At 41.2% G+C, this 27,706-nt stretch overlaps 1 protein-coding gene and 1 pseudogene across 1 annotated transcript in view; one reads left to right on the top strand and one right to left on the bottom strand.

Annotated features, from left to right (window-relative positions):
* The window catches only part of yes1 (YES proto-oncogene 1, Src family tyrosine kinase), a 120,712-nt gene extending 93,334 nt beyond the window's left edge, over positions 1 to 27,378 (bottom strand). The window contains exon 1 of the mRNA XM_086204113.1: positions 27,180 to 27,378. The gene's annotated coding sequence lies outside the window, so the exon portion shown is untranslated. The remainder of the gene's footprint in view (positions 1 to 27,179) is intronic.
* On the top strand, positions 15,249 to 19,607 carry LOC147261859 (uncharacterized; annotated as a pseudogene).
* Positions 27,379 to 27,706: the final 328 nt, after the last annotated feature.

Raw genomic sequence — 27,706 nt, 5'->3', positions numbered from 1 at the left:
GGTGTTTGCGGAATTGGATGCTGCAGTTTCAGGCCTGCAGTCTAAGGTCTCCATCTCTAGGAGGCTAGTTTTTCATGCTGACCAGTCAGAAGCTGGTCCAGGTGATGTGAGGTTTCAGATAGAGGAGGAAATTACAGGGAGGTTAAATTCAAATGAATCCCTTTGAGGCCCTCCTGAGGATACGCTGACCTCACTCTGCTCTTTCTCCATGTTCTACATTCAGATTAATTCAACACTCAATGATTATAGTTGAGGGTCCGATGGGACTGAAAAGTGTTACTCCAGTAATATTTTATCAAAGCATCAACAACTGTGCCCACACAGGGACATAAATAGACAGCATGTGCATCATCAGCGGATGTGGGAATCCTCCTTTCCTCCCTTCCTTTGACTTTCAAATTGGCAGCACCTTCACGGCATGAATGAGGAGTTTTGTTCACATTTTAGCATGTAAAGATGTGGTTCCACGCTGTTTTTTTCCTTCCCTAAATGAAATATGCCAATTTTTATTTTGTCATAAGGTGCATGAATGTTTCTATTTATGATGTGTAGGCTACTGTGCTTTTTTTTTTATCCATTTCATAACCTGAACTCAAAGTGAGAAACACAGACTGTTGCTTTGCTGCACATGGTATATTTATACTAACATTGAAATTTACATAAAACTGTAAAGGGAGGTTGGTTTCATGCCTGTCGGCTACAGCATTTAGAATGGATGCATTTCTTTTCTGGGCCAAGTAGAGGGTGTGAAGCTATTAGAAACAAGAGTTCAGGTGGGCTCAGATGTTATTAATGGAAAGAACCAGGAAGAGATCAGCCTTGGAGGATGAGTCACACAAGCCTGTCCCCCAGAGTCCTCCGCTGGGCAGTGCTTCCAGTGGTTGGGTGGGATCTAAAGTGTTTGTACAAACTGCTTTTTAAGGCTTTGGCGTGCTTGATGTCTCTGAACCAACCTTAGTGGTGTTCAACTCGCCAATAGCTTGTTTGCACAAGAGGTGTTATAAATAAACATGTCTGGTGGAGGTGGCAGCCAACAGAGAACAAAATATGAAGAGGAAACAAGGGTGACGAGAACAGGAAGAACATTGTCATCTATTTCAATGTTTGTCCAAGAAAATTAAATAAAACAGGAAAAGCTTGCATGCTGCAAGAGATGTCTTGTCTTCATTATGAAAACATTCAAAGGGAATTTGCATTTGATTCTCAGGTCATGTAAAGCTATTAATATGTATTGTTTTCAAAGTGAATCAATTAATTCAGATGAGGGAGTGAAAAACTGTGCTGGCTTCAAGAAGAAAAACATCGATGTCTCCAGATAATAGCAAATACTTTCCCAGCTGCCAGAAGTCTATAATACCCAAGTTAATATCGACGGGAGGGGGCGGCTTGCTCTGAGCTGACTAAGAGGATCAGTTAACCTGTAATATACACACACACATATATACATACCCACACATATGTATGTCCACACGTATGGAGTCTAGCTTGCTAGTGTGCAGCGATGGCATGCGCCGTGTCAGGATACAGCTGCCTATATTAAAAGCTTGTGTTTGTTTATGTGGTTAGCATTAAAACTCTCTCTTGTGGTGACTTCTAACATTTTGCCCCTCAGGCATGAAGTAGCAAGCACACTTCAAAACTAGCTTTTACAATGTCATCGATAATTTCAAAGTTGAGGCATCTGAGGTCGTGAATGAAAGAGAAACGATTTTGTAAAGTAGTTTGTTCAAATCTCAGTGGCTGGAGATGTTAGAGCTGTCCTTGAGGCTCCAGTCCCAGCTGCTGCTCAGAGGCAGCGGTCTGTCCATAATGACTGCAGCTCGTGTCCTTGCATGTGTGTGTGTGTGTGTGTGTAGAAGCTGAGCAGTATTTATAATGGCTAGCAGGAATGGAGGACCTGTTGAAAACAGGCTCTGAGGAACTGTATGAAAACTGACAAAATGAGGGAGAAACAGGTTGGCTACAGATGCAGGACTGAGCAGAGGATCGCATGGCTAACTGATTGCAATTGTGATTCACCTGGTTCATTCTGAGCAGCAGTTTTGAGATGTGCCTGCCACGTGCTCCAGTTTGGCATGCCTTACCTAGTGTCTGTAGTGTGGTGTGGCTGCTTTAGACGCTCCCTGATCCACCTCCCTAGCTATTGTCGGAGTAGCTGGTTTGTTTCCTTCCTGCAGGAACCAGAGTGACTTCAGGCTCTCAGCCGATGTAGTTTTGCTTCCCCGAGTGATCTAGCTGAGACTCGCCATTCTCACCCTCCTGCAGCGAGGTAAGCTGCACCTCTGCTCTGTGGCACGTTAAGGCCTGGCTGTGCACCGCGGTGGGTGGCGCTTTACAAATTCCCTCCCTCCACTCCTTGGCACACTACCATTTTGTCTGTAGCTCCCTACGGCTTCTTGTTGTAGCTATCATCCTTTTAAACTAGTTTTATGCACAACAACATGGTGGACTTGGGGGCTCTGAGACGCTCATGTTTCACATGCAGAAAATCAACTTCATACTGAGAGAGAAAATATATGTTTTTTGGAAATAATACAAGAAGAGAAAAGAAACCTTAATGTCAAAATAATAAAAAATAATCAGGCAGTCACTCGCTAGCCACATCCAGGACCTCCAGCAAACGAGCTCTGGCACATCTTTCATTCAAAACAAAACAAGCAGAGGGTAACAGGACAAACTCATACAGCAAGACTTAATAAACAGCACCAATAAGACGTGACAGAAAAACAGATGCTGGCAGGAATCAAGCAGAGGAAGATGAAGTGAAATTGGGGTTAGAGAGGAAGAAAAAGGTTACAACAGCTGCAAGGAGTGAATGAGTTAGCAGCAGCTTCACAGACGCTCCCAAACCATCCTGAAAATTTTGAGACTCGCCACAAGAAACAAGGTTGCAAAAACAGTGACAAATGTGTACCTGAATCCACAACCTGCAGCATGCCGGTCTCGTCACGCGTCTCCCAAAGAAGATGAAGAGGAAGAGGAAGAAGAAGCAGCAGTCATTCCCAGAGCTAACCAAGTTGAAACCATCTGTCTGTCTCAAAATAAACAATGCTCACCAAAGAGTCTTCAAAATTTGAAGCTGGAATTTGTAATTTATGCAGCTTTCACCACTTGTAGTCAGAGACAAATCGACAGCTACTGTATGCTGGATTCTGTACGGAATCTCAGAGGATGCAGATTCCCAAGATGAAACTCACAAACTTCAGCCAGAGTGTTGTGATGTTAAAACTAAACAAAAACGAAAAACCCAGCAGCTAATGCCTACTTCTTATTTTAACTAGAGAGATGTTTCCATCTGGCCCAAGCTTGTTAAGGTGGTTTCAAAAATCATGTTGTAGTCTGGGGCCTATTTTCCTTAATATTTTACTTAAGTAAATATTTTGATATTTAAACCATTTGTTTTCTTTGTATTAATGCTGTAAACATGCGGATGCGCTACGGTATCCGGGGCACATTTCCCTGTTTCTTCACCATGTTTGCGCGCTCACTCGTATGCGCTTTGTCTGTAGGGTCCGATGTAGATGGGGGACTTCATTAGGCGGATATTTTTAGTTTCCTGTGAACAGCTGCCTTCTTTTATGCCAGAGGAATAAAATGACTCTAGCCTGTGGAAGTCTGTGAGGGTTGCATGTGAGGAAACCATGATGGTTGTGCTTTTTTAGACACTGGGGACCTACTTTGTTATGATGTGAGAAAAATAACAATTAAATTAAGGCTGGGTGTGTGTGTGTGTGTGTGTGTGTGTGTGGGGGGGTGATCATTAGCTTAAACAAAAGGAAAAAAATGTACTCATAGTTTGGAAAGGGAAACTCAAAACTTGAAGCTGCTGTCCTGTCAAACTCCTTCACCCTGACCTCCTTCCTGAGTGTATACTTACCTCGCTGTCCTCTTTTGTTAAACTCATAATTATGGCAGCTGCAGGGCCAATATCTGCTTCATGTTAAGTTGTCCATATCAAATTATTATTTTCATAAACTTTCCTCCTTTTGTCACCTCTTCAAAAGACATGGCTTGTAATCTATTTAGCTATTTAAGTGTGGATTAATAACCACACCTCAAAGGCGTATCACATAGCCGTGGTCAGAGGTGTTAAAAATTGCGCGGCGGCGCCATGGAAACAACAAAAGTGAAGTTCTCAATTCAGAAGCATACCAACACGGCTTCCTGTGCTGATCCGTTTCATCATGTCATCGAAATTGCAATGGCTTGACTAAAAAGAGCTTCTTAAAATGAGTTTGGAGAGTAACGTTCTATGAGAGCAATATAATTCCATTTATATTATATTATATTCTCTGTGAGATGATGATATTTGAGTTTTTTCAAAGTAAGACAAATGATCCATATCATACATATCAGCTATCATTTTTACCTTCAGTGTTTCAACAGATACACTTTTTGAAAAACAAGCAAAAACTTTTGACAACAACATTCTGAGCTAACGACCCATGAGGCGTCGTCAGCAGCTTCATACAATCCCCTGACCCTCAACTACGCTGTGTTCCAGTCAGACGTGTGTGTGACTGGATCTCCAACACAGATTTGACTGGAATGGCGGTCCAGCGGTGCAGGCGTAGGTAGTTGAGCCCAGCATACTGCTGGCATATCAGTTGGACCAATTAGCTTTTCCTGTCAATCTGCAGTCACAAAAGCTGGCTCAGCTCATAGTAGCACAGAACTGGATGTTGCAGTCGGACACTAGAATGTGTTATCAAGCTACCAGACACGTATATCTGATATACACTACCAGTCAAAAGTTAAACACAGCTTCTGATTTAATGTTTTTTCTTCATTTTCATGACCATTTACATTGTAGATTCTAACTGAAGGCGTCAAAACTATGAATGAACACAAATGGAATTGTGTAGTTAACAAAAAGTGATGTTTTACATTTTAGATTCTTCCAAAACAGCCACCCTTTGCTTTGATGACTGCTTCGCTCACTCTTGGCTTTCTCAGGATGAGCTTCATGAGGTCATCACCTGAAATGGTTTTCCAACAGTCTTCCCAGAGTTCCCAGAGATGTTGAGCACTTGTTGGCACTTTCGCCTTCACTCTGCGGTCCATCTCATCCCAAACCGTCTGGATTGGATTCAGGTCAGATGACTGTGGAGGCCAGGTCATCTGGCGCAGCACTCCATCACTCTCCTCCTTGGTCAAATAGCCCTCACACAGACTGGAGGTGTGTTTGGGGTTGTCCTGTTGAAAAATAACTGATGGTCCAACCAGACCTAATGGCGTGTCGCCGCAGGATGCTGTGGTAGGGCTGTCAGCTGTGTACCAACCTGACGTCTGCACAACACAACACAACTGATGGTCCCAACCCCATTAAGAAGGCAAGAAATTCCACAAATGAACGCTGACAAGGCAAACCTGAGTGAGTGAAAGTGAAAACCATGTCAGGTGACATTTTGACTTGTAGAGTTCCATATACAGTAAAAATCCACACCCCCCATGACTGAGGGCATCTCGGAAATCCAATCGTCTCTAAACTTTTACTTGTTTTTAAAGCACATCTTTGTCATTCAACCTGCTGACCTGAACAGCTTACAGAGTGTAGAGCACGACGACCCCTCACAGGTCTTTCAGATGTTGATGTTAGTTTTTATCCACCAAACCAGTGGAACAGTCCACCTGAGGCGATGACAGCAGCTTTGAAATGCTTAATGGTCATGGCTTTTTTGTATTTAATACTTTATTTTAATTCTTGTCATTTAGATTTTATCATTTCTGTCATCGTCTATTGTAAGATTTACCAACTTCTTGTTTTACATCATCTCAATCCTTCAATGTTCTTGCAATTTTTTTCCATTTCTTTCACTGGCAGTTCCTGTGTTCATGTTCACATTTGTCTCCTCTTATTGACAACTCATTAGTCAGAAATTAATTCTACTAATGTGCTAAACGTGTTTTGTTTTTTTTCAAACAGGAACATAGGAAACGGTAGGGGAATCAACTGCGTTTTCTCTGAATCAACAACAGGAAAAACTCTGGTTTTCACATTTTCTTTTCTTTTTTAAAAAAAAATATGCGTTATTGACGTAAGCCTCCACACTCTACACACAAAATAGGCCGCTGGACCCTGATCTTTAAATAGCACTGACCCGCTGCACAACCCTCAGCCTCCCCCATCAACGCTATCATTTTCAGATGGTCTCATGAGATTCACCAGAGGAGGCTCCATCGTGCAGATTTTTCTCCCGCAATCACTAATCTGCATGTTATGAGGATGTTACACAGCAATTATGTTTCATAGTTTCACGGTTCACTTGATCGGTGACTCTCATTTAGCTTCTCGTTGAACTCAGACTGTCGATTTTAATGCACGCTAACATGATGGATGCTATTTAACGGTTAAAAACTGCTGAAATGCTGCACTCGGAGATGCACAAAAAAAAAACAACAACATCTGCCCTCATTTGTCCTCTTTGTAAGTTGTGTTTGACGTTGCGCTCTTCAGGAGGAGCAGAAAAGAGAAAATAATAATAATAATAATGCATTAATAAAACATTAGGGTGAACAAACCGGGGACCAAAAGCAGAGGTGGTGTAATGTGGAAGGTGCTTCTTGATACAGGCAATCAAATCAACATACATAAGTCACGCAAAATGATGGCATACAACACGCGGAGGCATAAATATTGCATGATGATGTGCACTCAAATCTTTAGCGGTTGTTTCACAGAGGTATTAGAATTTTTTGTTGTATCCCTTGCAGCCTAACTGCAGGATTCTGGGGATGAAACACTCCACAAGGTCCAATTTTGAATTACAAATAAGCCAGGCAGCCTTTTGTATAATCTGAAAATATTTCACAACAACGAATGCTCTTTAAACGTTCTGACATGAAGACACTTTATTGTAGTGTATGAATAATGTTGCCGTTGTTCAGAATGGCAACGATAAGCTAGATTCACCAGTTCCAATTGCTTTCATGTCCTATCTATCCTGGACCAGGACCGGAGGTGGACCAAGTACGAAATGAAAGCATCCCATTGTTAGAGCGCTGCTGAGTTAAAGCCATGCAGACACGCCAGATGAATATATTTCAGATCTACATTTTCAAAGTTGACCTTGTTCTACCCTTTTGATTTCACAATTCTGAGTCTACAGGTGCAAAAATGGAATTCAGCTCAAACTGACCCAAGTTGTATTGAGATGTACACTTTAATGTTGTACATGTAGTGAGGTACGAGCCCCAAAGGCAGAATTGGTCCATCTTGCCAGGCTTCATATTAAGTGCTCTCACCAAATGTGTTTTGACCAATCAGCAGCCTTTGAGGAGACAGGGGCGTGGTTTAAGTGTGGCAAACTGTGCAATTGTCTGTTAAAACTAGCTAGGAGGATACCATAGATGCTGCTATGGCACCAGTTAAGAAATGGAGAGTTTCCTCTGTAAAAGAAGAGTAAAATGAAGAGAAAAAGAAGAGTATGTCTTGAAAGTGTCTGCCCACCAAACAGTTTAAAACTACCCAGATGGTTCTGTGTACCAAGCTATCCAGTGTTTCAGGGTAGGATGTTGGATGTATGGGAGCAGGCACAGAAACCAGCTGCACAAAATGGTTAATGCAGCGGATGCCATGACACACGCTGACAAGAGCGGGAGACGACCATCACGGCTGAAACACACGATATGCCATTGAATGGATGCAAAGTCACGGATGATAAAGTGGGCATAACCAAGTGAGGTGAATTTGGATGCGCACACGCATGCACACAAACATGGTACAACAGGAAACACATACTGGAAAAGGGGCGGGGGAGGGGGGGGGGGGCACAAGGGAGAACACAAGCTACATGACCAGGGCTGTAACATTTAGTGATTAAATGCCAAGAAAATATTCTAAATGCTCTTGAGTCCAAGCTGATGTCTTGAAAGTTTATTTTATTCAATTAACCCTCCCAAACCTCACAGCATCTGGAAGGAATTTACTTCATTGCCAAAACTGTCATCAGTTTGCTCCCCAGTCCATCAGCTAAGAACTTAATTCACTCCTACTCACAGAACTTGGGGCATAACAAAATAAAAACTCTAAAAATACAGTTAACGTTAGCATTTGGTTAACCTGCCATTTCTGAACACAAACACACTGACATTATCAGTCTATCAGTCCGCTAACAGGCTTGTTCTTTAACTCGTCCGTAGATAAAGCAGAGGTGGTTGCTCAATGAACCCCTCAGTATGGGGATATATTTTGTCCATCAACAATTTTTAGTTTTAACTTAATTCATGCAACTCGATACAGGCTTTTCTTTGTTGGTAAATGCTCCTCTATATTCGTAAGCAAGTCACATTGTGTGTGTGTGTGTGAACTGTTTAGTGATGCACAGATTCATCTGATTTTCTGGGATGTTCTTTCTGCATCCCTGCCTCCAAACAATGCTGGTGGGAGCAGTGTGAGTACAGGAAGACTGTTGAGTTGTGGGCTGTCAAACCAAAACAATGAGCCAAGAGGTGACAAAACACTCCACAGAGCCGGGGTGAGCTGCAGAGTCAGGCGAAAACACTCGCTGGGTTCATCTCACCAACACAAGCAACCCTGGGGGGGATGTCCCTGCTACCGTCCGTCTCAATATAATTTCTATAGAAAATAAGCCAGAATTTCCATTTCGCTCCGTTTTCAGACAAAAAGGTGACCTCCCTCTGTGGATGAGAGATAGAGAATGCATTTTGGATGAATCAGAAACAGCAGCGGCGCTCTTGGAGGAAACGACTCGCTGGAGCACAAGGAAATCCAAGACCGCTGTGCTGCAGGTGCTTTTGCTTTCTGAGATCATAACATCCTGATATCAGATGATTTTTCAATATCAGTTCATGTATTTGTGTAGAATCGCAGGTAATTCAGAGTGGAGTTATTAAAATCTCTCCCTGATAGCTTGTCAGAATGTCTTTATTTTATTACTTGTACAATCTGATGAGTGGTTAGCCAATGACATGTCAGAATTTGATTGTTCCCAGGCTACGCTAACATTAGCTATCCTTGTTTACAGGACCTCACATCTCTCATCACGCTCATGTTTAACTCTTACAGACAGTTGAGCTATCGGCAACCTTGACATGATCCCGTACGCGAGGCTGTTTTCAGCCACAAAGATTTTGCCATGACCACCTGGTTGCAGACATTCAACGCACGGCAAGAACCCAGCTAGCTAGAGCAACCAGGTAGGCTAGCTGCAATCAGCAGCATTGTCAAAAACCGCCCCACGTGACATTATCCTTAAATGTATAACTAGCCCAGGTGTTGTGTAGTGTGCAAACATGATATTCTGACTGTCATTCATTTTCAGAGAAACAAAAACCTCAGTGAGCTACAATAGCATTCTCCGCTAGCACTAGCTTGCTTCGCTGTTAGCTGGCATCCGCAGCAATGAGGGGTTTTTCCAAGTTTCCTGTGATGACAAAACACAGAATCATTCCTCCCAAAGTGGAGAGTTTTAACCAGAGAACATTAGCATGGTTTGTATTTACTATTATCCTTGTTAAGGGAGAAAGTGGAAGAGGATACTTAAGAATACTCAAGGGAGGAAAACAAAGTCAACTTAGAAACTTCTGAGTCAGGTATACAGCCCTGAACAACCCCTCCTCACTAGCCTGTCCATCATTATTATATTAAATTTCTGTCACTTGTCAATCCTAAATTCTACACACTAGACCTTTAAATCAAGATTTGATCATGTATTATCTCAATATTGATGTCTCCTTTCATATCAGTAGACACTTTATAAGAATGGAGCAGATGTGGATCTTTAGAATCTCAGCAGGTTTGTTTTTTTTTTATTACATTTTATGAAAAATGAATAAAATCACTAGTCTAAGAGCATTTGCCAATCTGCCAGCTAAACTGTCACTTAAGCTGAGACCATTATTCATGCCCGAATTCTCAGGAAGCTGTGCGATACTCCTGAACACAGTGGAGACGAGTTAAAACTAGCAGAGATCCATCACAATGGGAAATCAAATAACAAGGAAGCATATCCACATGGGGTACGTGAACATCTTGGAAACGTGACGCCGGGGTTTAGAAGTTTCAAGCAGGCGAAGTGAGATTCCTCCACGCACGAATGGTAACCTGGATATTCATCCACACACCTCAACCTGTCATCAGCCTGAAATGACACAACACTGCAATAATCATACATTACACACACTTTACTAATTTAAAAAGAAAAATGCAAGAGTTTAACACTTGTAGCTGCACAATGTAAGTTAATTAAACTCTGCCGGGCTCGTCTATTCCGGGGCCATCCCACCTATGTTGAAAGCTGACTGACTGACGAAGCGTGTGTCAGTGTGACAGCAGACGTGAGTGATGCGATATGCGAGTCTCATAGCTCCGGTTCTTTGCCGAGACTGTGGGTGGGATAAGCCTGAAAATAGAAAGGCACTCGTAGGGGTGGAGGGGCAGGTCAGATTGCTGATAACGGCAGCACTCTGCAGTATGTGAAGTCTTTCAAGTTGTCTCTCTCATATATCTTTGAGTGCCAGCTTGGATCAAGGTGAATTCTAAGGCATGTGAAGTTGTTTTTAAAAGATAAAGTTGACTTGGAGTTTTGCAGCTCTTCAGACTCTGATTTTTTTATGAATGGTTCCAGTGAAGTTCAATTGCACTTCTAGAACTCAAGCACCAGGCATGTGTTTTCTGTCTGACAGTTTATTAGGGGGGCAAAATGACACATCCGTCAGTTACACATCTCCTCTGCAGCCACTCATGTTTGTGCATGTGGTTTTATCACTTTCGAAATTGATGGTATCATACTTGTTACCGCCATATTGACCTACAACCTAAAAAAAAAAAAACCTTTACATTACATATTTGCATGCCGGTCTTCTGAACTGCTGCTTTTGTTATGAGTGCTTTCACACAGAAAAAGTTTTACATTACTAATTTTACGCATCCACCAATGATGCTATATTCAGGACAGACGTCCCGTCCCCTCACAAAAACAGCAACAACGACAATGATGGCAACCCTGCTGATTGTTGGACTGCCTGATGACCAGAGGACGTGATGGCAGAGTCCCAGTCGTCCGTCTCCTGCCTCCTCAGATGCTGCACTAGCACCATTTCGCTTCACAATAAAAATGAGTGACAGATTGGCAAATGTCAGAAAGGCCACTCAGAACTGGCGGGTGAAATAAAAAAATAATATTATTTGTGTGTGTTTCAGATTAGCACCAAACACGAGAGACAGTTGAGGCTGGTGGAGGAGCTTTTATTCTAATATCTGCAAAAGCATTGTTGTTCGTAAAGAAGCAAAAAGCATAAGATGTAGGATTGATCACCACATTCACAGAAACTTCACTTACCTAATTTATGATCCTCTTAAATCCTACTCCCCTTTAGATAAACGCACCTATTTAGTCTACTTTCCTCTGTGTTTGATATCAACATTTAAAACCCCTCATTAGTGCATTTTAAAACTTAAGGACTCTTGCTAAGTTCACTATTGCGCAGCTGATAACTTCAGGAAAGATGAAGGTACTTTTCACGTCGGCCTAGCGACATCAATTATAATAGGAAACACTTATTGCAACCATACGGAAGAGTTTGGTGAGTTGAGCGCTTCTATTTGCAGACACAGTTGACGATGAGCGCTGCCGATATGTCCTCTGCTCCAAGTGGGATGTGATATCTGGATACAGATGATAAAACATATGAATATGAGAAAGTTGGAAAGATTGCTGAAGAAACCCGTGCGGGATTCAACTCTTACAGCCTCACTGCCTAAAACCCTCTATTTTTCTGCCATACATTGCTATGCTATTACAACTATTTACTTCTGTGAATATTCCACATGTCAGGCTTGAAATATTGCCATCGCCTCTTCACTTATACACAAAAAGATGTGGGTTTTTTTCGTTGTTAGATCTCTCTGACTACTTTTGCCTCAGTGAGACATAGAGGCCAAAAGCATGACTACTGAAAAGTAAAGTAATTCAATTAATACAAAACAGTTCTGGTTGTCAAGCAACACCAAGGACACACTATTCTTTTGGACTGTGGCATTCAGTGTGTTTTTTCCCGTAAACTCTAATGACGTTTAATTGAAAATCTCAGCCAAGGATGATTACTCAGCTTTAGAAAGACTGGCTGAATGGCAGTCAGTCCTCGTCCCGTTTTGATTGTTTCACTCAACTGAAGCTGTAAGATGCGACTTTAAAATCATCACCTCAACGGCAATGACCATGTGAACAATGTGATTGTTCAGTACCCTCTACTGCAAACTGAAGCCGGCGCTTTTGCTACCACAAAAAAAAAAAACTGCATTAATTTGCAGAATCATTACACAGAGAGAAGTTATTTCTTCTCTGTACCTTCATACGCACACTTCCAGGAGGCTGGAGCCAGTCCCAGTAAGCTCTGGGCAGGGGGAAGGATACACACTGGTCTGGCTGCTACTTCATGCCAGGACATGAGTCTGGTGAGCAGAGTGCCATAACCGCATATTAGATTCAAACATCTAGTGCTGCAATGCTCACTTTTTGTCTGTTTCTGACTTCTGCGACTCTAATTACCAGCTGACTTTCACATTATGACAGTCAACCAAACCTGAAACACTGGTGCAAGGAGCCTCTGTTTCTAGAACAACAAAGCTTTTATAATCCTCAGATTTGCATTCAAACAGGGAAACACAATGAAGCTTTCACAGTTTCTATGAAAGTATGCAAATATTGATCAAAACAGGAAGAATGAAGACAGCACATAACATTATAGGATCATAAAATGAAGTTATTCTTAGTCTACATGTAGCAAATCACCGACAGTGCACTTTAAAGGCCTTTTTATTTTTTTTAGGAAGCACTAAAGGCTGTATAGAAGCTCAAGGTGTTTAATAAGATGGCGTCAAGGCAATTTTTGGGTCGCATCCAGACAATGAATGCTTGCATTGTTAACAGAGTCGTTGCCAGGAACACCGGCGGGGTGCGAGCAATGAGTGTCATCTTTAGTTTTTTCTATAAAATACGGCTTAACAGAGTAATCAAAGTAAACAGAGCAGCACATGGAGCTCTCTCACTAGCTGGTCAACTCCCTGTGACACAGTGATTGAGGGATACTTGTCCCTCGGTATGCTGAGCCCCGGAGGGAGCAAATGTCACAACTAGAGGGAAAGGCTCTCCTGGGCTATCGAATGCTGTGCAGGCAAGTTGCACACACGCGCCACGACGATGTAGAAACACACACACGTCAAGAAACACACTAACTTACTTCACAGGGATAGGATTTTTTTTTTTTTTTTTTTTAAGTCCAAATTCAGAAATTCCAGAGGTTGTTGGTGAGAACCCTGCAAGAAACTATCAGGAGATGTGAAGGTTCATACGGCAGCAACAAGACCATAATTAATTTATGGGCTAAGATGGAACTGTCCCCTTGACAACTTGTAAACATTCCAAAAATTACCCTGCAGGGATGTTCTGCACATCTGTCAGACCCAGACAGGATTTAGCAGCACGCACAGAAAATTGTGTACATTAGGGCAACACTTATGTAAATTGTCTTTGAATGGATTCAAATCCTTTAATTAATTTAATCATAAATCAAACACAAGTATGTAAGACCCATGGATAATGAGAACAGATCTTCCGCGTTGCATCTGAGGTTTTGCTTATCCCTCTTACTCCATTTTATCTCCACAACGTTCTCCTCGCGACATAAATTCACTTCTACAGTAGATCACACACACACACACACACACACCTACAGTAATAACTACGATTAAAAAAAAATTACTAAAAAATCATCAACATCTCATTGACTTTTCCAGGCTCTTACAAATACAAAATGGACAAATGGCACATTTCCTTATGTTTTAATCTTTTTTAATAAACATCAATGCTAAATTTTATAAATGCATCATATTCTAGTTGTTGTTTCACCCAAACTTGAGTTTTATTTCAATGTTGAGTAAGAAATAAAGAAATAAATAAATAGATGAATAAATAAATAAACTCTTTTGCTTCTACAGAGGCTGAAAACAACTGTACTTGTTATCTCGAGTTAAAGGCATTTATAAAATAATCACAAGACAATGAACAGGTTCAGAAAAGGAGTGTAGTTGTTATCAGATAAACCCGTTATCACTAGGAAACTCCATTTTGTATACACCGTATAGGGAAACCTCGAGGTGGTGAGAAACCAAGACCTGCAGTTGTAAAACTCCTCAGGTGTAAAGACAGAGATGCCTGAGCTGAGAGCAGCAAGAGAAAGAGGAGACCTCACCTATCTACGGAACGACGGACTGATCATCCATCCACGCACCAGCACGCCTGAGCAACATAACCAACCTTACACTGAACAACGGACAATGGGTACGTGAAGTACAACACTCTACATGACTCTGGACATCACACAGACACAGCACTCTGAATCACAAGCAATACTTAGAATCAATCAATTCCAACAAACCAAACTAAATATTTTCAACTTCACGACCTACAAGCAGTGAGACATTTGGAATGACATTGACCCGGAAAACAATTTTCCCTTGAACATTAACAATGACTGCAACTACTATACAGATGAACAGTACAATAGCGCTTTTACGGCTGAAAGCATAATGTCAATAATTCACTTCAATCGCAGAAGCATGTATGCTAACTGTCAAAACACTAAGGACTATTTAAATCAATTTACACAGCCCTTCAATATTATTTTAATTTCTGAAACATGGTTCAACAATGAGAGAGGCATGGAATTTGAGATGGAAGGATATGAGCTGCTATACATGAATAGGAGGAAAAAAAATGGTGGTGGTGTAGCGATATATGTAGACGCAACTTATAATTCAAAGTGATCGAAAATATGTCAACTGCTGTGGATAATATGTTTGAATGTTTAACTATAAAGATAAGTAGAGCAAAAAAGAAATATCATAGTAAGCTGTATATACGGAACACCGGGATCGGACACAGACGTGCTTAGAAACTGGATGGAGGTGCACTTTACCACAACGAACCAGAAAATCATAGTCATTGGGGGAGACATAAACATAGATCTTTTAAATCCTAATAAGCATAAGAAGACTAAAGAATTCATCAATACTGAAGCACTTTTGCGCTTCCTATGGACTTTTCCTTAATTAGGTCTAAATTCTTGCTTGTGTTGTACGTCGCTTTGGACAAAAGCGTCTGCTAAATGAAACTGTAGAATTGTAGAATACTCTATTCAGTATTGGCCTACACCCGAAGATCACTCGACCGAGCCGAATCACAGTACAGTCTGCAACTCTGATTGATAATATATTCACAAATGAAATGGAAAACAATACAGTAAGTGGACTATTGGTGAACGACATTAGTGACCATCTCTCAGTCTTTACCGTTTATAATGACAACAATAAAAAGCACAAGGACAATAGGCCACTGCACAGAAGGGTGAAGGCGGAAGACTCCATGAATGCACTAAAAAATGAGCTTTTGCAACAAATTTGGGATCTGATATATAATGAAATTGATGCTAACAAAGCATACGATATATTCCTAAGTGTTTTTAAGTCACTGTGTGATAAAAAATTGCCCAATTAAACAATACTGTAAAACACACAAGTACAACGAGAATCAGTGGCTGTGAAAGGGACTGCGGAATGCCTGTAAAAAGAAAAACACACTATATAGGGAATTCATAAAGCATAGACCTAAGGAATTAGAAGATAAATATAAGAAGTACAAGAATGAGCTAACTAACATTATGAGGATTTGTAAGAAAGACTATTATAATGACTTACTAGAAAATAATAAGCACAATATAAAAAGGTATATGGAATATTCTAAATAGAGCAATTACAAATAAATCTAGACATGTTAATTACCCACAGTATTTTATAGATAATGACAAAACTATAAATGATAGGAGTGAAGTAGCTAATAAATTTAATAACTTTTTTCTTAAATATTGGACCAAAACTAGTAGAGGAAATCAAAGGATCAAGAATAGATAACGATAAATAAATAGATAGAAATACAAATTCTATGTTTCTGAAGCCCGTAATAGAAAAAGAAATGATAGACATAGTCCACTCCTGCAAAAGCAAGACATCCACTGATTTCAACGATACTGACATGAACACAGTAAAAACAGTCACTCATGGAACCTCCAAACCATTAACACACATCTTCAACTTGTCACTCCAAACTGGTCAATTTCCCAACAATATGAGAATAGCCAAGGTCATTCCTCTGTTCAAAACTGGAAACAAACACCTCTTCACTAGTTACAGGCCCATCTCGATCCTACCACAATTCTCAAGAATCTTAGAAAAAGTTTTTATCAGCAGGCTGGACAACTTTATAGGAAAACATGGCTTACTTACAGACAATGAATATGGATTCCGAAGCAATCGATCAACATCACATGCAGTAATTGAAATAATGGAAGAAATAACTAACTCTATGGTTAAAAAGAAATGTGCAGTGGGGGTGTTTATCGATTTAAAAAGAAAGCATTTGACACAATTAACCATGAAATATAAATACATAAACTAGAACAATATGGGGTCAGGGGTACAGCACTACATTGGGTAGTAAGTTATTTGAAAGACAGGAAGCAATTTGTAAAAATGGAAGAAGCACAGTCAAGCTGGTTGGACATTGTTTGCGGTGTGCCACAGGGGTCAGTGTCGGGACCAAAACTATTTATCATTTACATCAATGACTTATGTAAAACTTCTCGATTACTCAAGTTCATTCTGTTTGCCGATGACACAAACATCCTTGTTTCAGGTGAGAACTTGCAGCAGCTTTTGGACATTATCACATCTGAATTCATCAAAATAAAAGCTTGGTTCAATACAAATAAGTTGTCGTTCAACTTAAGTAAGACAAAATACATTATATTTAGTAACAGGAAGATCGACAACAAAGCAGCAATCCAGATTGGGGGGGGGGGGGGGTGAGTATAGAAAGTCTCTATAAGCATTTCAGTCCTAGCTAAAGCACGGCACTATTTAAACAGCAAATCACTCCGCACTCTGTTCTGTTCACTGGTTTCACCGTACTTAAATTATTGCATAGAGGTCTGGGGCAACACATTCAAATGTTCATTAGAGCCATTGTTCATCCTTCAAAAAAGAGCCATTAGAATTATTAATCAAGTCAGTTATATTGAACACACCAATCCGGTATTCATCAAGAGTATTCATCTACAGAGAAGGTTTCACGATAGAGAAGGAGGTTATGATTTGAGAGAGCCATTAAACTTGAGGGTACAAAATTGCCGGACCACTATCAAAAAACATTGCACAACTAACTAGGGAGTGAAGCTATGGGACAGCCTGAGCAGGAGAAGAAACGATGTCCAACCATCAACCAGTTGAAAAACAAATACAAGCTATCGATGTGGGCCAAATGTAGAGAAGAGGGGTAGCATGGGTTCTGTAATACAGTCATATGGGAGTTGTTATATAAACATGGTATTGATTATAGTACATTATTGATTATTCTGATTATTGTATATTAGTACACAAACAAACAAATCTAGTATTATATAAATGTGGTATATTGATATGGCTTTGGGTATGATGAGATGTGTGAGATATAAAAACATGGTAGTGTATTGACTGTTGTATATGGATATAATATTAGATATGACAATATGTGTGTAATATAATTTTGTTGAATACAGTTGATTTATGGTGTGTTGAAATTGAAATCGGAAAGTACATATAATATTATATATAATAATATCTGTTCCATAGTAATTACGGTATGATACTGTATTATAAATAGATACAAAAAAGAGATGGGGTAGGATTGAAAAAGTTTCTTAACTTCCTCCTACTCCTTTTTGAGCTGTCCTAATTGTTGTTGTTTTGTTAAGTTACTGTCCTGTTTCTTTTTCTCTTCTTTATATTCTTTTCCTCTTTTTTATATCACCTTTACTGATATCATTATCTGTTTTTAAGCTCAAAATAAAGATTACTAACTAACTAACTAACTAACTAACTAACTAACTAGCTGTAATATATTCTAGGATTGAGTTGTACGTTTTCTCAACATTGGGGAAAATTAGGAATTTTGTGACTGGATTCGCAGGCATCCTATGACCTTTGCCAGTTTCCCCACTGAGGGACGAATAAAGGTTTATCTTATCTTACCCCCTCCAGCTGCTACGATAAACCTGTCTGAGGATCAGGCCTGATGTCAGAATCCCTCCTGAGTGTGATCCCTTGTGATCAAATGGTAACCTGACTCCCTACGTAGCGGCCGTGGAGCCGGTCTGATTCCTAGACAGCTGCTCTGCCTCCTGACCTTTACTGCCTCAAGTGGACATTAGCGAAGTCGGTGTGTGCGGCACAGTTAAAGGTCCCAGAACTCTTCCAGATGCTGAAGCAATAATCTTCATATTCAGTAATTGCAGCGCTGGGATATGATTGAATTTGCCACACACACTACAAACTTAAGCTACAGTGACTACTTGACATGGTTTCAAGTCAAATTTTTGAAGAGAAACAGATGCAGCCATTCCTCCTCAGATGTTTGCTGTGCCGTGTATGACGTCTGTTATTTAGAGCTGTGCCCCTGAGTGGATCATTCAGGATGCCTGTTAACACCAGAAATGAACAGCTCCTGATTTAATTCTGCTTCAACATCGTAATTGAGATGAACATACTGCGAGAATATTTTTGTCTTGTGACTGACAGGGTCATTTACTGGCTCCTCCTTCGGTTACCATGGTATGTCACTACATACGCACGGAGCTCCTGGTAGAAAAATCTCCGTCCGACTCAGAGCTTTACTCACTTGGGAGCAATAGAGACATGTGACGGCTGTGTTAGTTGACGTACATAATGGGATGAAAAACGCCAGAGACGTGATGGAAAGGTTGACAGGAAAACAAAAATCTATGCTCGGCTTCGGGTCTGTGCAATTTGTAACTGCAGTGGGATTAATCAACGTGGACCAGTGAGAACTCATAAAGTTCCTTCCCCATTGTTTGGTATTGATTTATTTTTTGCTCCTTCTGATGACTGGAGGATTTAGAGAGGTGGATGGATCCATAAGTTGGTTCATGTGTCTGTCACAGCCTTGGTGGCTCTTGTGTTGTTTCTTGTTGGCTTATTGAATGTGACGTGCAAAGCCTTTATTAAGGCATCTGTGTGTTGGGGGAGACCTTCACAATTGACCTGTGGTATGTTGAAGTTATTAAAACAGTCGCTCCTCGTCTACCCGCCCCCCCCTCCACCACCAACCTGTCCCTTCATTCCCCAACCTCCCTCGGAGCCATACACCTACTTGATCACTTTCTCTACGGTTTGACAGCTCCCTCCCACTCGCTCTCATTCTTCATTATTACTCTTTTCTAAGTCTATCTCTTTCTGTCCTTCTCTCCCGCTACACTCTACCCACACTCTCCCCTGGGTGGTCCCTAACTCTGTAAACCATTTTCAACCCCTTCTCTATCCACTGTCCTGTCATTTTACCTGTCCTTTGTTGCCTGAACTTGTCAAAGCCGTGTAACAAGGGATCATTTCTACTGGTCTTGTGATGGTGAAAGTGAGCACTTGTCATATTACCTCTGTGACAGAAAGGCTCTTTCTGGCTCAGAAGTGTCTAGGTTTGCTTATCTTTGCACCGTTTCCCATGGCGTCCCTGTCCAACTCCAAAGACTACACCTGAATCCACAAACATACACCTGTAAACACGAGAAGCAACGCTTCCCTGAGAGCGAGGGTGGGTGGTCGCCCCCTAAAAAGATATATCAGAGACTGAAATACTCAGTGATAGTGTTTTGTCGGAAATCCATAAACTGATTTGGAACAAATAAACAAGGCTCTGCACTGCATGGTTTCATCAAAGGATTGCAGCACAAACAATGTTAGACATGGCTGTAACAGAGTAGAAGAAGAGGCGGCTGCAAAAATGGAGACAATGATGGGACATCCACCAGAAAACCTAGCCAGCAAGTATTCCGTTCCGTCCAGAGACGAAGACACAAACCTCTCAGTGCTGCTTTCAGGTAGCGACTGAAAGTTTGCACAAAATTCTAAGAACAAACATCACGTCAGAGGTGAAAAGAAGCTCAAAAGAGAGCCCCTGGGCTCATGTCAAAGTCAATGTTTTACCATTGGCAGCTTCTTTTTTCTTTAAAGCAGTTTTTAAAATTGCATTTTAACAACTGCAGTCAGACCAGATTGATGGTCAGGACAATGAGATCAATCTTAAAGCACGTTAAAGTCAAGTTGAACGAGTGAAAAATGCTAAAACGTGATTCTGCTCCTCTCCAGTGTTGTCAAAATCAGTTGTTTGATTTCATATCATGTTATAATAGTGAGGTACTCCGCCAATTCTCAAATAAGCACATCAGAATGCAGCACCCTGTATTTTTACGTGACCGCTGCTCAGCAAAATTACATAATACTGAGTTAAATAACACAGATTTACCAAATATTCCGAGCTCATGCAGAAGTTGTATTTTGAATTTGTAGTATTTTACCTCCAGAAGTGCACACCCCTGAACAATTTTACACATACTTGATGGTGCCACATACGATACAGAGTAGTTCTTCAAAAACGCCATGGAATTGAAGTCTGTTCACACATTTTGCTGATAAAAATTGAAAACCAGATCTGTTCATTCTTAAACTCTTCCTATCAATTAGCAGATTGTGTAATCATGTACAGGTCTCTGTTTATAGATATTATCTGGTTTGCGGGGCGTAGCATGGATTCAACTTATTATTAGTCATCAGGGTTTGTTAAATGTGAAGTTTGGAAACATTAAGAAGGTACATAAGTCCCAAAAGTCTTCGAGCTCAACCCCAAAATGAGCCTTCAGACCGCCCACTACCACCTGAGAGCATCAGCATTGTGTTATCATGTTTAATTCATGGTGTCTTTGCTGCGTCATCAGCATGACTGGAATGAGAAAGCAAAGCTCTTCAATGGCTCTTGTGCAACGCAAAGAATTTAAGAGGCTTAGTAAATCATTTGTTGAGACGTGACTCAGGGGGATTGGATTAGATTTGTAAAGATGACAACGAAAACAAAAACTGCTTTTGGTTTGCTTTTCAACCCTTCAGAGAAGTAAAGGAAAATCAACAGAAGAAGACCACTGTAGCCAATCATGGCATGTAAAGAGTTGCAATGCCCTAAACCTAACAGGTGGCAGGAGAGCTGAATCATGTCGGCCAACTTATAACCGTCTCTAAATGTGTAAGCAGACATGTAAAGGAAATAGTGTTTTAGATTCTGGAAAGATGAAGATGACACACCAGGTATGTTGTTCTGCTCAAGAGTGAGCTCTAGTGGTAACATGCTGAACGACAAAATGGTGACGATGTTGATCCACAGCTTTGAGCAGTAAAGTTGTCTGCATTACACAGCTTCAACTTCATTTGCATTTCTGATAACTGCTTGATTCCAAAACAAACAACCACATCTTAGAGATATTGGCAGTCACTGATGATGCTGTAGTGTAAGGAATATCATTCTATATGAATATACTTTGATTTTCCATATGTTAATGGAAGAATATTATGGTATTAGAGGCAATATCTACATAACCTAATTCGTCTTTCCACAGTTAAGAAGAATGTTTAGGTCCTCCTTTACATCAAATATGTATAAACATGGATTTTTATTTATTTAATCCAACCCAACATATTTATAATGCCATAGATTGGAAGGATGAAGACACCGATATCATGACATGCACCTGTCAATCAATTTTCAACTTTTAGCCACGACTGCACTTTTGAATGAGCCGCAATTAGTTAGTTAGCCAGCTAGCTAGCAAAATGCTACCTTGGTGTGTCTTTGGCTGTTGCCCACCGCAAAGATACCATAGTTACAAGCCCACTGGTTGAAAATTTATTCATGTTGAGGGAAGGCTTACAACTCCCGGAAGAACTGTGACAACTCAAAGCCTCACCAAACTGTGAAACACAAGACACGCACACTTTGGGGCCTTCCAAATACCTCCCGACATTAATTCTCGGCTTTTTCTCCCGTCTCCCTCGGATTTCACGATGCTGCAGTTAGACACCGTCAAGATTCCGTTTCAGCTTGACTGTAAGTTGACGGAGCAACTTTGTTGGAATACAAATAAATACTGTGCTTTGTCAATCTGCAACTGTTTCACACACACACACACACACACACACACACACACACACACACACACAAATGCTGAATGAGCAGTGAACACACTAGCTAAGACTGCTAAAGTCAAAGGTGTTCTCCCTCTCCAGCTCAACTTCTCTTCACGTATTGCATGACAAAAAAAAGTCAATTGAAATACCAAAAAAAACTCATAAATATTAATATATGTGTACAATGCTTACAAGTTATTGGAATAAAACGGCACCGTTTCACACAAAGGCAAATTCATTACCTCCCACCACATCAAAACAAACACTCCATTCTCTGACAATGAACATAAAACCATCCAGCATAAAACACTCATTCAAAATGACTGGAAGAGGGATTTTGGTAAAGCAAATGGAGGTTTAATGGCTCTCGCAAAGTGCTTTGAGGATCACCGTGTTTCAAAACAAAACAATAATAAGTAGTGTGTGGTAGCCTGGAGATTTCACTAATGAGGAGCGATAGGGAGATAAACTATTGGCTCATTACAATTGCTTTCAGATTATGGATTTAAATGTAGTAAAAGTTACGTCGTGAATTCTTCACTACTGCTTCTTTGTTTCAAAACAAATCAGAGTGCAATAGCTCACTATTATTATTAACAAAAACGTCACTTTAATTAGACGTGCTCTCTCTCTGGTCTTTTACACGGAGGTGCGAGGTCTGACTGATGTTTGTAATTATAAATCTGAACTGTGCAACGTTTAAAAAACACTCTTAAACCAGGGCTATCTTGGCTGTGAGATAATGGAGCTTTCTTTCTTGTAACTGAGACTGAGAGCCATAAATCTCCTGCCAACACGGCGCTGTACGGACCTTGATGAAAAAAAACAAAGCCATTCTCCAGCGCTCGTTCACCTGCAGAGGATAGTCCTTCGTCACATACAAATCATTTAAGGTGCTCGACTCTCTTGTCTCTCAACACTGCCTCTGCAACAAACAAAAAGAAAAATCCCCAACTTGTTTATTAATCATGTTGATGATCACACAATGTCTGCTGCCAGCTTCATGGATAGACTGGCAGCAATTTAGAGTTGCTACATGAAACGTTGGTTTTGCCGTCAACACTGAAACGGATCCCACTTAGTTTAACGCAGCAAACCACACTGAGGCGTGCTTGCAGAAAGGCACACGCGCACACACCATCCTAACTGCCACTGCAGCTGCCCACACACACACACACCAAAATTCACACACAAACATGCATCAATTCTGGGAAATGCCTGTCAGATCACCATTACAGTCCCAGTGTTTTCTCAACACCAATCTGGGGCTTCCTGGACGCAGAGGGAAGAGAAATAAGAATAATAACTGCAGTAATGGCTAATGTAGCCCAGAGAGATGAGGGCTAATTACCTCAAAAGGGATTTCATTGCCAATAAAAGCTTGGTCATGATGTCACTGTAGTTTCTAGGTGCTGATATTACGTATGTCTATCGATTGCAGAAAAACAGACAGGTAAGACAGGTTTGCCAACTTCTCCATTTTCTGACCTTTGAGATTAAAAACAATCTTGAGGCTCAAAGTGATGTGAAGTGAAGCAGCATGAGCAACACAGCCCACAACGTCAAATTATGACGCTCCCAGTTCATCAAATAAAAATGCTGTCTCCCCTCCACATACGTGTTCTTCCAAAGCACACGGCGCCCTAAGGTACCTGTATGAGAGGCAGCAGTCTTTAAGATAACTTCAAGGTAAAGATATATCAGAGGCACCTCTGCTTTTGACGTCAATGAATAGTGCAAACGCCAGACTCTGCAGCTGGAGTCAAGATTCTAACACCCACCACAACTCTCATTTCTAAACTGTGTCTGAGTCTGTGACCTTAAGCAGTTGACAACCTTCACACAACCATTTTAACAGGTATTTCTATCACACTGCAACAGAGTGGTTATTAAGGTAGTCAACTCTAAATACCACAAACAGTTCGAACACACTTGTCTGCCAAGGCCAGGCATTTTCAGGCAGGCAGATGAGTGTCTCATACACCAATCATCCACTCCACATACCTGAGCGGCCTTTCTGCTCTCTTCTGATTCTGATGCATCACATTGACGTCAGAAACGCACCATAAAACATGAGCTTACATTTTGATCATTTCACACTGAATCAACAATGCCTGAGCACTACTGGAATGTAGACAAGTTGAATTTGTGGCCAAGATGACTAACAGTTGATGGAAGTTACGCGTGACACAGTTTTGTGTGGTTGCATCAATGCCGACCAGAGCCGGAGCGGATGGACACACTTGTCTACATCAGGATCGTTTGACCTGCAGGTTAATGCTAATTAAACATGTTGCCATTGCACAAAAAAACGCAAGACGTTAATGGGTGTTTTAGCCCAGGGGTTATATTAACACAGAATTACACGGAGGTTCACTGACAAATACAAAAGAGTGCCCTGCACACGAGTATCACACGCAAAGGACTTTTACAATTAAAGTGTTGCTGTGTAACAGGAGTGGAATGATTTCTTGTTGGACATGATATCTTCTTATTTCAGCAAACGTGAATGCAGCAGCACTGAAAGCTTGTTCTCTTTATCTCGGTAGCAGAAGATCGCCCGTGGTTTCCATAACTCCAGTCACAACTGTCCGTCCCCTGAGTTACAAGAGGGGCTGAATCTGTCTCATGGAGGTTGGGCTATAGCTGACATATCAGTGAATCACTGCAGTGTGGTTTTATGTCGTTGCTGTGACTTACAACCTTAAGTTGTAATTCTGAGACCATAAACATGAAAACAAAGTGACCCGGAGTCCAAGAAACGCAGATTCTCAGTCATCATGAACCTCCAGGAGGACCAGATGGAGGTTTCTAACAACTTAAGTTGAGCACGTAAACACAGTTGCAGCAGTCAGCTATTATACTGACTTGCATGAAATTAAACTGAGATCCATCCAGTAACTCCTCAGATATTTGAGTGCGGACCAAAGTGGTGCACCAACCAACAGAGCAACACTGCCATCCCTCGAGCTACACCATCATTGTCTTGAATTATGTATCTGCCATGGTTTAAAAAAAAAAAATAGAAAATTAACGTCTGCAACTAAATTAGTGATGCTAGAAAACTTTCTGGCCTTTAAAATTGAGGTTCTGATGGTTGAAAACCTCAACAAGGGTGCCAGACTGGACAAAATTAGCGATTTAAAAACAGCGTGAAAATGTGACATTCCAATCAGATTTATTTGGTGGTGAGGAAAAGTTGAATATCTACTGAACCGAACTCAGAAAGCATAACAATGGTTGTATGCTCAGCGAGGACCAGGATTCATCAAACTGAACTAAATCTAGCCAGCTGCCTCATCAGAGGAGGAGGAGGAGACGGCTTCAGGAAAACAAGAGAAGCTACTGTTGACCAATCACGCTGCTGCCCGTCAGCTCTGAATAACCAGAGTAAATAGTTTGACCCGGTGTGGTCCAGGATTTAATAGCAATGCCGCCTCATGTAATCCCACTTACAATAGGAAGCAAAAATACCCGCGCGCCATCAGCAGTAAAAGCCGCATCTATTCAGAGAAATGACCTTTTACAACCATAATATTGAGCCAAACTACAAAGTGCTGAGCACAGGTCAGGGTCACTTTCTGAAAGGATGTTTTTACACAGCGAGGAAATCCTATGGTTGTTCGATAGCTTAAGGCGAAGCTCATCCACGATCCTCACTACTTGAGCCGAAACAGAGCTGCAGCATCAGACTTTTTAAAATGATCCTCTGGTGGGGAGTGATTTCATTTTCCATCATTTCTTTCATGATGCGCTGGGTGCTCGTGTTTCACTCAGCTTCTACTGAGATCACCAGATTCACGGTCCACCTGTCTACCTCGCCATTACCATTCACAGCACGCCAAACCTTCCCAGATCAGAACGAGTGCCTGTAATTCCTGACAAGCACAGTCTCTTACCAGCCATCCCCCAGTCATTCATCTGCTCCACGGTGCCTGTCTAGTTATCATACAGCATTATGGCTGTATGGCTGTAAGCCCAACACACTCACTCCACGAAAGGGAACGTTTGATCCGGCCACTTTCAACCACTCAACTAACAGGAAGTGAGACGGTGTCATGATGAATGCGGTTGATGACTGCTTTACACTGATGAGCTCAAGGATGGCCTCACCGTTTCCCAGATGCAATGGTGTCAGGAAATTTGACCCCCAGCTAATGAAGAGCAATGGAAGGAGGGAGAGAAAGATGATATTTAATAGACAATAAACATCACTGCCGAGGTTTTTGATTTTCCTGCTTTGTCACAATCTGGTGTGTGAACGTCTGAAGAAACATGTATCAACTAAACACACACCCACATACACTCACACTCAATTCTACATGCACTTTCTCAAACAAGTTTTCTACTCCTAGTCACCAACTTGAGTACTAAAAACTTTACACTTGAGGAACTAGTAGTACACAAACCACAACAACATCCTGTTCCCACCAGCCAGAAGTGAAAACACGGATGAACTTTCGGGAGGTTCTACGTCTGATGATGTCATCTTGCTCTGGTGGAGGTGTGTGCCCTTCTTCTACTTTACAACACACATCTGGGTACTTGTCCCATTTCCAGTATTCTCATAAGATGCTGCTGAAACACTCATACTCAGCTTCACATCCTACCCACATTAATGCGTCCTGACGTGACAGTGCTGGACCATTGTGGTCTGGTTGTCATGGTTACAATAAAAGCCAGAACTTTCCAGAATCGAACACACAACCCTAACACGAATCCCGTCTGTACTTGCTTGCAGTTAAAAAACAAAAACAAAAAACAAAAAACTTTGCATGCAAAACTTTGATCATCTAAAGATGGGAATCCAACAGCGGTTGAACTGACTGTTCTTGTTACAAGTGAACTGATTAACCATGGATCGTCAGCAGTGACGTGACTGATGTTTCGGGACTGATCGACCTGTTTATTGTTGTTCTTGTGAGGATTATCAGCAGTAAAGCTCGTCCGCTTTCTGGTCTCACGGCTGAGACGTCGAGCTTGTTACCTGAGCCAACTCGTCACGGCTCATCTGCTCAGGTGACGCCGCTCCCAGTTCCACACCTCACAACATCCGTCCCGCTACGTTTAGAATTTCTTTTCATAAATGTGCACTTACCCCTCTGATGTCGTCATAACACGCACTTCCGTCTGTTCCTGAGGTTGAGGGCGAAGGTCAAAGGTCCTGGTTCGTTCTGTGTCGGTGGCCACAGTTTCCATCAGCCATTGAAAAAGCACAAGTCCGGCTGGGTTCTCTTCTCTCCGATCACGTAACGACCCATCACACATCGAACGCCTTCCGCCAATGCTCATCAATCGAAAAATCGCGCTCTGGCCAAAAAGGAAGTGAACGTAAGGTCAAAGGTTAAATGCGTGTTGCGCCATTGGTTGAATTTAATCACCGTATTGATTTATTTTCTTATTCTAAAAAGAAAAATCTTTATTCATGTTTTTCATTTATGTGATGTGGTTATACAACGAACAAGTACAAAAAAATAACAAAACAAATTCAAACAAGATTTTTTTAGGGCCCAGCGGTGGTGTGTGTGTGTGTGTGTGTGTGTGTGTGTGTGGGGGGGGGGGGGGGTGTCTCATCTCAACACACGATGAAAAAGTTTTGTGGTGAAAAATAGAGTGTGCCAGGGG

This window comes from Aulostomus chinensis, chromosome 5 (genome assembly GCF_037954235.1).
Source record: "Aulostomus chinensis isolate RoL2024-O1b breed Wild chromosome 5, RoL_Achi_v1.0, whole genome shotgun sequence".
Lineage (NCBI taxonomy): Eukaryota > Metazoa > Chordata > Actinopteri > Syngnathiformes > Aulostomidae > Aulostomus > Aulostomus chinensis.
The sequence above is the reverse complement of the archived record's forward strand: the minus strand, read 5'-3'. Positions and strand labels throughout refer to the sequence as shown.